We start from the raw sequence: 7,203 nt of genomic DNA, 5'->3' as shown, positions 1-7,203 counted from the left end.
TCTGTACGTAATTTTTCAACTCGCATTTTAGTGGAGCGCGGGCTGCCAGAGGGCCCTGAGGGGGTGCGGGCCCTGGCCCGCTCGCACCCCCTGCTCCCCCGGTAGTTCCGCCACTGGTCCCGCATTTGTACTGAAATGTCCCGACATTCTTTGCACTGAACATCCAGAAAAAGATACAAAGTTTCTAACTCAATTGGCTTTTGGCAGAGAGCCCAGAACAGCCACCAGGCGCAACTAAGATACTTTTGTAACAATTTTGAGATAAGAAAATAAGTAATTGTAACAATTTAGATAAACAGGTCTCTTGAGAGAACTTATAGGGAGGTAATACTCAGAAACTTTTATTGTAGCTGCTTTTCTTTTATTGCAGCTGTAAGGACACTGTGCCCAAATCCAGCTAGGTTTTTACGGTAAACATCAAAGCAATAGTGTTTAGGAAACGTGTCTACGTTTTTCCACGTAGCTGCTTTGCAGATGTCGTCAGCTGGTACTTGGGCATCGAGGGCCCAAGATGCCGCTATCCCTCTAGTGGAATGTGCTTTGACTAAAGACGGCCCAGGTACTGTCTGAGAGGAGTAGACCATTTGGATGCCTTCTCTGATCCAAGAAGAGATCACTTTTTTGGAGGCCCCCCATACCTCTTCTATGACCTCCAAAAAGGAGGAGAAGATGATTTTCAGATTTTCAGAAACTTAATTCCTTTGGGTGATAAAGCTTTAAGCAGGGTTGGACTTGGGACCCCAGTGCCCATCGAGACTGCCGTCCAGGCCCCCTCCCCCTGACTGCCATCCAGGGCCCCCTCCGCCACCTCCCCTCCAGCCCCCCTGCCTCCCCTCCTCACCACCTCCTATTGCAGTGCAACCGGGCGCACACGTGCTGACATCGCTACCCGTCGTGCCGAGCACCACTGCGCTTGCACGCCCGGTGCCATGCGTCAGAAACTTTTAATTTTAAAATTGATTGGTATTGGGAGAGGGAGGTCGGCCCGTTGGGGGCCCATGAGGGTCGGGCCCACCGAGTTTTTTCCCGGTGTCCCGCCAGGCCAGCCCAACTCTGGCTTTAAGCATCACACCACATCTAGGTTATGGAGTCTTTTCTCTTCTTTGTTCTTTGGATCATCAAAGAAAGACGCTAGCACTATGTCTTGAGACATGTTAAATTTAGTGGCCACTAGGGATAACTAGGTAACTTTATCATGGAGGAATTGGACTTTGTTTTCTCTGGATGAGAGAGCATGTAGTCGTGAGAGGGATGTCCTCTAAAGGTTCAAAGGGAGCTTTTGTTTATGCGTCCAATACTAGGGAGAAGTCCCAAGGAGGGACTGTGTACTTTACCTGTTCAGGGCCTTTCTTAATCAGGGGAGAAGATGACCACTGTTTGTCAGTGTATGCGGAAATGGCAGATATCTGATCTTTCAGAGTGGAGGTACTGAGACTTTCCTCCAGTCCCAAATGAAGGAATTATATGTTAGCTACCTCTGATATAGAAAAAGAGGATCCGAACTTCTCAGACCCCCAGTTGGAAAACTTTTTCCAGATTTTGCTGTGTTTGGAAGAGGTAGACATCTTTCTGGATGCTATCAGCGTGTTGATCACCCCGTCGGATAGTCCTTCTTTCCTGAGTCTTATCCTTTGTATTTCCATGCAGTCAGGGCCCAGTATCCTGGGTCTGGGTGCAGGAGTGATCCTTGGTGTAACAGGTTCGGAGTTACTGGGAGTCTGTAGGGCTCCTCTTGGGACAAGAGGGAACCAAGGTCTCCTCAGCCACCAGTATTTTATGAAGATAGCCTGGGCTTTGTCCTCTTGGATTTTCTTGATGGTTTTTGCTATCATGGAAATTGGAATGAAAATGTATGCCTGTTGATCCCTATGTCTAAGAGGTCCAAAAGGATCCTCCTTAAGGTTAAGGCAGCCTCTGGTGATCTTGGTTTTTCTGATGATATGAACTGGTAAGTCGGATATTTGTGCAGGTCCAAAGCATAACCCTCGCTTAGGATTTTCAGAACCCACACATCTGTTATGTTTTGAGCCCACACTGTCTTGAAGTCCTTTAGTCTTTCTCCAAGGCAAGACAGAGGGGCTCGCGCACTCTCATGCCGATTTCTTATCTTGTTTGAAATCCCTTTTTCCTTGTCCCCAGCCTTCCAGGGCTGTCTGGCAAATGGCTTAACTGGCCTATACTGTTTGGCCTCCTGCAGAGGATTTTTTCTAAAGGGCCTCTTCTCCCTTTTGTTTTGTGGGAGAAAATCTGACTTACCTGCAGAGGCTTTAGACATGATTTTATCAAGTCGCTCGCCGAACAGTAGTGACCCTTTAAAGGGGAGAGAGCAGAGGTTATGTTTGCTTTGGGGTTCAGCATGCCAATGGCGCAGCCATAGGACTCTACATGCTGCTACACTGAGACCCATGGCTTTTGCGGAGAATCTAACCAAATCCATGGATGCCTCCATGGTGAATTCATTGGCTGTTTTAACATCTTGAACCATTTAGACAAGTTTCTTTCTGTCTGTTTCGGATTTGATAGCATATTCTAATTCTTCTATCCATATGTGATTGGCTTTTGCTAAAATGTTAATAGCTATTGAGGCTTGGTTAGCTATACCGCACACTAAGGGGTATATTTATCAAAGAGTGAAGTTAATAGTGAAGTTCCACCACTAGAGTGAAATTCCGCCACTCTCCATTTATTTCGATGGGATTTTTATAGGCGTATTTATCAAAGGGTGAACTTTCACTTTCACCCATTGATAAATACGCCTTTCAAAATCCCATAGAAATGAATTGAGAGCTGCAGAATTTCACTCTAGTGGCGGAACTTCACTCTTTGATAAATTTACCCCTATGTGACAAATGACTCCTAGAAGCGGCACACCACACCATACAGCAATCCATGAGTGATATGGTTAATCAAGTCACTGAGAGAGTTTTACTCAACATTGATGATAAATACAAGTCTCCTTCCTCTTTGGCAGATACTAGCATCAGACCACACAGAAACCCTTACTACTCAAGTGTTTCCAAAGGGGAATTGTCTCTATCAGAAGAAGAAGAACAGATAGAAAACAACTGTTTGTTTAATCTAGATTACCTAGAACCTCTCATTAAAGCTATGAGATCTTCCCTGGAACTTGACAAAACGGAAGACACACCCAAACATGATAGGATGTTTAAATCAGCGGTCAAGAAAGGCGAAAAAATTCACAGTCCATAGGGTAATTAAAGATGCCATCATGGAAGAATGGAAGATGCCTGACAAAAAAGGGAATTTTTCTAGAATAATCAAAAAAATGTCTCCTTTCAAGGAATAGGACTTCAATAGCTTCCCCAAAGGTTGATGCAGCCATAACCAGTGTGGCCCGACGTACCACCCTACCAGTGGATGAAGTGGTCTCACTAAAAGACGCCATGGAGAGAAGACAAGACATGACTCTTAAAAAATCTCATTTAGGGGGAAATTTATCAAAGAGTGAAGTTCCGCCACTAGAGTGAAATTCCGCAGCTCTCAATTTATTTCTATGGGATTTTGAATGGCGTATTTATCAATGGGTGAAGTGAAAGTTCACCCTTTGATAAATACGGCTATAAAAATCCCATAGAAATTAATGGAGAGTGGCGGAACTTCACTATTAACTTCACTCTTTGATAAATATACCCCTCTAAGAACTGACTGAATTGAGCTGTAGCAAGAGGGGCAGTAGCTGTAGGCAGGTCTGGACTGGGAGTCAAATTAGGCCCTGCCATTCCAAGTACACAGAGGCCCAATTAGTCCTCCACCAGCCCACTAAATAGTAGTGAATGTCTATTGGACCTTACAGCAGCCCCTCTGGCATTTGCCAGAACCCACAGATTGTCAGTCCGGGCCTGGCTGTAGGGTCTGAGAACTTAGGGCAGAGTAGAGAGTTTCTAACCCTTGGGGCTTTTAGACACAGAAATTACTGACAAGTTAAGAATTCATGTCATTTTGTAAAGTTTGTGGTCATATTAAGAGAGACGAGAGTCCAAATCTAGTGTGACATTTTCTGCGAGTTTATTACACAGAATTATCTTACAATCGTCAACATTGCAACAAAAAGGCAACATTGTGATAGAAGCTATATACACGTATATATATATAATTATATATATATCTCTGTATTACAGATTCCAGTAAAGAAAAATCAATAAAAAAAATCTCTGTAAAATTTACTGGGATTTATTTATTTATGCAAGTTTATTTACCCTTGCGGGTCTTGAGCAGCAATGTAACTGGGAAGATGCAGGCGCATGTATGAGAGCGACGGGTTGGGACTCTGGATTGAAGGAACTCACTAATGCTCACTATTTTAGTCTGGGGTCGGCGCCACAGCGAATTACACCAATGGGCAAAATATTCACTTCCTTCAGGTGTTTATTTATATGTATCTATAGGACAGTTCTGTATGGTCCATGCCTGCACACTGTATATACTCACACATGTACCATGCCTGTACACTGTAGATACTCACACCTTTACCTTGCCTACACACTATATATACTCACACCTCTACTATGCCTACACACTGTACGCACCTATTCCATGCCTGCACACTGTAGATACTCACACCTGTACCATGTCTACACAAGGTATATACTCACATCTGTACCATGCCTGCACACTGTAGATACTCACATCTATACCATGCCTGCACACTGTATATACTCATACCTGTGCCATGCCTGTACACTGTATATACTCACACCTGTACCATACTCACACCTGTACCATGTCTACACAAGGTATATACTCACATCTGTACCATGCCTACACACTGTACACACCTATTCCATGCCTGCACACTGTAGATGCTCACATCTATACCATGCCTGCACACTGTATATACTCATACCTGTGCCATGCCTGTACACTGTATATACTCACACCTGTACCATGCCTACACACAGTATATACTCACACTTGTACCATGCCTGCACGTTGTACACAACTATTCCATGCCTGCACACTGTAGATACTCACACCTGTACCATGCCTGTACACTATGGGGCCGATTCATCAAGGGTCGAATATCGAGGGTTAATTAACCCTCGATATTCGACTAGGAATTGAAATCCTTCGACTTCGAATATCGGAATATCCTTCGATCAAAAAAACTTAGGCAAGCCTATGGGGACCTTCCCCATAGGCTAACATTGACTTCGGTAGCTTTTATCTGCCGAACTAGGGGGTCGAAGTTTTTTTTAAAGAGACAGTACTTTGACTATCGAATGGTCGAATAGTCGAACGATTTTTAGTTCGAATCCTTCGATTCGAAGTCGTAGTCGTAGTCGAAGGTCGAAGTAGCCCATTCGATGGTCGAAGTAGCCCAAAAAACACTTCGAAATTCGAAGTTTTTTTACTTCGAATCCTTCACTCGAGCTTGATGAATCGGCCCCTATATATACTCACACCTGTACCATGCCTACATATGGTATATACTCACACCTGTACCATGCCTGAACACTGTATATACTCACAGTCATGTCTTCTCACCCCCTCCCCAAAAGACAGCTCTAGTTTCAGCAACAGCCACTGGCAATTACCAAAAATCCCATCCAATTATGTATATTCTTATGGTCTTCTGCCACCTACTGGCAGTAATATGCACCCACATCACTTAGGGTTTCTACTGGGCATACTCTAGTAACTCAGGATGTTAAACCTTTAACTTCTATGTCACATATTAGCATCAGTGCAAGGACATAATTATACACTGTGACTGACATACAGAAGGGATGCATTATACCTGCTGTTCATTTACATCTGTTAATAGTTTTCTATTCTGAGATATTTCACAATATCTGATTTCCCAGAACCCCTAGATGCATCTGAAACACTTGCAACTACCAGGGCAGGTTAGGTTCCTTCTTCGGAACTCGCTGTGGAGCACTGATCAGAACAATCCAGGAGACAGACTAATGTAATATCAATCCGGCTTTATTACAACGCTTAAAATTACATGGAACGGAGGGGTATGCGAGTCTCACATACCCCTCCGTTCCATGTAATTTTAAGCCTGTCTCCTGGATTGTTCCGATCAGCGCTCCGCAGCGAGTTCCTGTGTGTATGTTGGAGCCGGTTGGAAGTGACTGGCGTATCGCAAGAGCAGCGGTCGGCTGAAAGACGGGACACACGGGGTGAGCTCCGCCATTACCACTAATACTAATTAGGTTCCTTCTTCCCTCAATCATGAAAATACCGAAATGAACCTTAGTGTGTGACTGTGTGTGAATGTGATAGAGACTGTAGACTGTAAATTCACTGGGGCAGGGACTGGGAATGTGATAGGGATCTTAGATTGTAAACTCACTGGGACAGGGACTGATGGTAGTGTGATAGGGACATCAGATTGTAGGTTTCACTGGGGGAGGGACTGATCATTTTTGTACAGCGCTGGGGAATATGTCAGCACTACATGAATGAAGCATAAATAAATAATTAAATAAATAATCACTTTGCACCAAATTCCCTATTCTAGCCCACAAGAGGGCACCAAACAGTAATGGAATAACACTTTTGGGAGGATGAAGAAGTCCTCCTGATTTCTTATGTTGTCTCAGTAGAAACATTGATAAATTCACACAATTTGTATATATATATATATATATATATATATATATATATATATATATATATATATATAGAGCTAACATTTTCTCAGTAGTTACAGGGAGAAAACTCTTTCAGAATTACCCACAACTGCATGAGATAAGTGTTTGATTTGCTTGTGTGAGTCCAGGGCTGGAACTAGGCAGAGTAGGCATGTTCCTAGGACACAAAGCTGGGGGGGGGGGTGCCAGGCACGTACCTCTCTGTTGCCTACCCCATGTCCGGTCCCTGACTCTGTTCTTTCTGACCAGTGTATTCACGCTGCTGCGCATGTTGATTCGTGCAGCCGCACGTGCAGCAAATTGCCCTGCGTAATTGAGCGGTAATTTGCACATGTGCACATCCAGACCGCGCCGGGACCGGCCAGGTTGCCTAGGGTGCCTGGCCCAGCTTTGTGTGAGTCTATCAATTGCACAACTGCCAGCTACTGGTTTTAAACGAACAGTAACACCAAAGTTTACTTTGTTTTTAATTAATGAAATAAAATGTACTGGTGCTCTGCATTGGTAAAACTATTGTGTGTTTGCTGTAGAAACTCTACTATAGTTTACAAAACAAGCTGTAGTGTAGGCACCTTTCAAA

Source organism: Xenopus laevis, chromosome 5S (genome assembly GCF_017654675.1).
Source record: "Xenopus laevis strain J_2021 chromosome 5S, Xenopus_laevis_v10.1, whole genome shotgun sequence".
Classification (NCBI taxonomy): Eukaryota; Metazoa; Chordata; class Amphibia; order Anura; family Pipidae; genus Xenopus; species Xenopus laevis.
The sequence above is the reverse complement of the archived record's forward strand: the minus strand, read 5'-3'. Positions refer to the sequence as shown.